The sequence below is a fragment of the Chenopodium album genome, chromosome 1 (genome assembly GCF_948465745.1).
Source record: "Chenopodium album chromosome 1, dcCheAlbu1.1, whole genome shotgun sequence".
In the NCBI taxonomy this organism is placed as follows: domain Eukaryota; kingdom Viridiplantae; phylum Streptophyta; class Magnoliopsida; order Caryophyllales; family Amaranthaceae; genus Chenopodium; species Chenopodium album.
The window spans coordinates 12,459,598-12,464,875 of record NC_137834.1 but is presented as its reverse complement, the minus strand read 5'-3'; the positions used below and the strand labels follow the sequence as shown (position 1 = coordinate 12,464,875).

The 5,278-nt window shown below is 30.4% G+C and overlaps 1 pseudogene across 1 annotated transcript; it reads right to left on the bottom strand.

The window, feature by feature from the left end:
• Positions 1–462: 462 nt before the first annotated feature.
• On the bottom strand, positions 463–3,964 carry LOC145642184 (cytosolic sulfotransferase 5 pseudogene; annotated as a pseudogene). Its single transcript, XR_014115656.1, has 3 exons — positions 1,876–3,964; positions 1,084–1,144; positions 463–991 (listed from the first exon to the last, which is right to left on the bottom strand). The product of XR_014115656.1 is annotated as a cytosolic sulfotransferase 5 pseudogene (transcript).
• Positions 3,965–5,278: the final 1,314 nt, after the last annotated feature.

Sequence of the window (5,278 nt, the reverse complement as noted above, 5' to 3'; positions counted from 1 at the left end):
AATAACGTAACTATATCAATTTTGACGATATTTACACAAAGGTCATTATATACAAAAATAAAGTAATTATATCAATTTTGACAACATTTATATAAAGGTCACTATGTACATAAATAAGATAACTATATCTACTTTGAGTTTTTGACACCATCTACATAAAGGTCACTATATATAAAAATAAGGTAACTACATTAATTTTGACAACATTTACATAAAGGTTGCTATATACAAAAATAAGGTGACTAAAACAAATTTTACAACATTTCCATCATGCTAAGGTCATTACATACAAAAATAAGGTAACTATAAATAAACTTCGGATAATTATATCAATTTGACATCATTTACCAGAGGTCACTATATACAAAATTAAGCTAACTTTATCAAGTTATAACAATTTTGACGACATACAAACAAGGTTATAATATCAACTTTGTTAAAGCTTGCACATAGGTCACTATATTTAAAAATAAGGTAACTATATCAATTTTTACGATATTTACACAAAGGTCACTATTTTATATAAAAATAAGGTAACTACTCGTATATTAATGGTGTCTATATGCAAATTATTATTTTTTATGGTGGGTAAAAATAGAAAACTCAGAGACAATCTACCCAAACTTCCTGCATTTTACTGCTAGAAATTAAAGTGGGCTTGTTGGACTGTATTCCTGCTAACTTTGACACAAGCTATAAAATCTCTAGAACTTGCTGCATCTTTTATGTCTATGATGACCTGTTTGAGCTCTTCCTCCGCCTTGGTTTGAATTTGTAGGGCTTGTATCACTATATCAGAGTCTAATTTGATCACCAGATTGATGAAATCTGCAGGAGTTTCTTTGATCGCTTTAAGTATCCCCAATCCTTCGGCTTGATTTGGAGTTAATGCGAAAATTCTTGGGACACCTTGAAACTGTTGGGATTGTTCTTGTTCTGCTACCCATGCTACAGCTGCCCTCCATGCCTTCTTCTTGTTGTTTTCCTGACACTAATGTAATATAATCCAATACATTAACATTGTATAATTCCAAAAATTGAATATTAAGGTATAATAATCCAAAAATCAAACATTCATCATACCTCCTATGTCTTGCAAATTAACTCCTGTTGAGCTTCGAAGGCCTCTCCTTTTTAACATAATCTAATCCAAATTGAATAAAAATGAACAAAAAGTGAGAACATCATTCAGAATTATTACGAATAAAAAATATACAATGACCAAGCCATAGTACAATTGTTGAGCAAAGCCATGAAAATTTATGAGTATGACGACGAAACGAACAACAACATATAACAAGGCAAGGCTTCTAATGGAGCTCCTGCCATAAATACTAAACATGTACTCCTATGATTAAGAAAATAAAAACAATTAGACCTTGATTTTCTAATTTACTCAAACCTAATTTACTAAGATTAAGACTAGAAGATTGATAATGTAACTGCGAGACAAGTAACATTTTCGAAGCGACGAAGAGGATTAATTAAGAAAGCTGATGAACTAATCAACACAAAAAGCATGTTACAAAAAGGTGAAGCACAACAATTAGAGCAGAGTTTCGAGCAAAAATTACACTTAAAAACCTAATTAACTAAAATCAAGTAGAAGTAAACAAAATTCGTTCAAAACTACTCCTACGAAAACGAAACTTAAGTCGAAACTCAAAAATTTAAATCAAATCGAAAAAATCAATAACAAAAACATGCAAAATTACAAAATTAAGCAAAAATCATAAACGAAAAACACAATGGACATTAAATTTCCTAATAATGCTTGAAATTTAGGTAAACAAAATTTCAGAAAGCAAACAATATTTCAGAAACCTAAGTACCTCAAATCAAGCAAAAATAGCGAAATTAACACGAATAACTCACTTGATAATAGATCGTAGAGTTGAGAAATTGCTGAAAATCAAAGTATTTGAAGCTGGATTTGGAAAAGTAGCATGAAATTGGCAAAAATTAGGAGAGAGAAAGTAGGACAGAAAAAATAGAAGAGGAAGAAAATAACATGCAAATGAAAGAGGAGAGAGAAACTGTAGAAATTTTGAGTGATATTGGGGAAAAACTCACAACCGTGAGATTTGACGGGCCATAATCTACGGTCTTGATTGTCCGTTTTCAGTTTTCAGCTATAGACTTGTTTTCACATGATTATATTATATATATATATATATATATATATATATACATATATATATATACATATATATATATACATATACATATATATATATATACACTAGATGAAGCCCGTGCGATGCACGGTTTGTTTGATTTTTTTTAAATAATGTTATTTTTTTGTATTTATGAGCCTAAAATTTGTTATATATTTAGATAAAATTCCTAATATTAATAGATAATATATAATATTTAATTAATTTAAACTTAAAAATCTCATTCGCCAATTTTGCTTACATGACATTTAAATTATTTAATTCTAAAAGAAATTAATAATCTCTTATTTAATTGGCTACTACTAAGATTTATAATCTTATATGGCGCGCTGAGAAAATTAGATTCTACGTTACTCTCTAAAAACTCGGGAAAAAACTCCCCTTTATATATATATATATATTAGATTAAACAGTAATCCTAAACCTAAAATACTCATGAGAATATAAGGGTATAATGGACATACATAAATATTTCATAACAAATGAAGCAACACAAAAGTCCTTTTATTTTATTTTATGTTTATTATTATTTTTAATGAAAACATAAAAGACCCAATTTTACCAAAATTAAGTAATGTAAACTTTTATAAGCAAGACAAAGAAGGGTTCGTTTGGGGGCTTGATTATATAGTACCATGCATAATCTCAAATTATGCATAACACTTTTACGATCCTAAAATCTTTCTGAAACACTTTTTTTTTTTTTTTTTTTTGAAAGAGAAATCTTTCTGAAAACTATCACTTTTTGGTTGGGTAAAAAGTGAAAGAAAAACCAGCTTCCTTGAGTTTTTCAAGAATTTGATCAAATTGCTTAGCCATTGAGCTAGTCAAATGATTGCTCCAATCTCCAACCTCTCCTTTCCTAAATAAAGCTTTATTTTTAACCCAAACATAAAATTTTCCATTTTTATTAACCTCCATTTCTTTCATACTCTTAAGACTACACAACTCGATTATCTTATCTATAACATTCTCCTTCTCCTCCTCTTCAGAAAACGGGCAACCCACAAACTCGGCCAATTTCTTCAAATGAGCTTTTGGTTCCTTCTTTAGCCCTTCATATTCTATGAACAACACATGTTTTGGATTTTCTTTGCTCTCCTTCCAATACCCTAACACATGATCTTCGTAAGGGCCGAACGGAGAGACACCCGCGCAATACTTGTTTACATATCCTTCCATCATTTCCTTATCCGGGCTAGTACCCTTACTCACTTCGAACTGAAGATAAAAATGCCATAACGACACAAAAGTGTCAAAAGGATTTCGACAAACATAAACAACTCGACATTTCGAGGTTTTGATTGAATCTGGTAAAGAATGGTACGGCATGTGGGTAGCAAAGAGTCGAGGAGAGGGTAATTGTGTTAAATCTGGTGGGTTTGTTAGGCTATTTTTGTAAACTTCCATCTCGAGGTGGAGGACGAGCTCATGAGGGTTTTTGGTGTTAAAAGGGAGCTCAGAAAGGTGGGATAATTTATTTCGATTTAGAAGGGCAAAAAGGAGGGATTTTAACCATGTTGTACCAGTTTTAGGAAGGCTGGCTAAGATGATATCGGTATCATGAGGTCGAAAGTGGGTTTGGAATGCGATTATACCCTCTAAAAGTACACTTAAACACCAATAACCCTGATAAAGTTGCATTGGAAACCCAAACCATAACTCTTTAGGAAGAGAGAGTTCAAGATCTTTGATTTTCTCACTTAATTGCTCTTGAGTGTTTGATGAGTTTTTGGGTTCTGATGGTGAAGCCATGTTAAACAAAATAAAATATTGAGTGGGTTAAATTATGTATATCTCTTATTCTACATACTAAACATATCACGTTTATATATAGGCAGTTAAGGGGTTATTTCCTTTTTATGCTATATGTAACTTTTAAGGTTAAGAATAAGTTTATAATGTCTTTCTAATTTAAGGTATGTTCACATTTACTTAATTTCACTTCAGTTCAGTTCAGCTCATAATTTCCCTCTTTTATAAAATATTCAGTTCAGCTCCAATCAGTTCAGTTCTATTCTATTTAGCTCCAATCAGTTCAGTTTAATTTAGTTTAGTAAATGTGAACAGACCCTTAATATTAATTTACCAAATCACATGTAAATAAGTGTAATTGATAGTATTTTTTTATTTAATTTTTTCCCATTTTAACTCCTTGTACGTAACTCTAAGAATCATGTACCATATAGTTTTGTGTTTTTTTTTTTTTTTTTTTTTTCCTAAATAATGGTTGCGTGTGTAGACTTTTACGAAGATGTGTTGTCCCTGTCCGTGTGAAATTAACTCACAAAACGTCTGTAGCCTGTAGGTTTTTGTTGGTATGTAATGTAATGTATGGGTGTGATAAGAGTTCTTATCCAAAACAGATAATCACATGCACGGAATGATGGAAACGTGTGTGATTTCCAGATACCAGTAGATATTTACCATGATTTCATTATCTATATACTATAGTAAATATTACCACATATACTGGTGGTAGTTTGTTGCTTTGATTATTTCCAGAACAATTATCACTTCATAATGCTGTGTTTTTAGCTCATTGTTTTCTTGGGTAAATTGAATGCTACTACATATTCCCTCCGTTTTTAAATACTTGTTCTATTTCTCCATGTGCGGAGTTTTAGTAGAAATTAGATAAAGTAATAAAATATGAAGGTAGTGGGATGGGTGGAAGAATAAAAAATTGTATAAAGCAAAAGTAGTGAAAAGAATTGGAGGAGAGAGAATATGAAATTAATAAAATATAATTTATATTGGGTCCACTATGTGAGAGAAATTATTTAAATATTATAAAAGTTTTCCAAATAAGAAAATGGAGCAAGTATTTAAAAACGGTCGGAAAAGAAAAGTGTAGTAAGTATTTAAAAACGGAGGGATTATATTCATGAAATAAGATTAAGTATCGCACTATCATCTACATAAGTACATAGGCCTTGATGTAGTTAAAAAAAAAAAAAAAAAAAAAAAAAAAAAAAAAACAAAAAACAAAAAAAAAAAACATCATGCTTGTGTAGCTTAGATATTATACACCGTATCATATTACTCCTATATCACTAATAATATAGTCCGACTTCGAAGCCAGACCCCAAGACGACAGC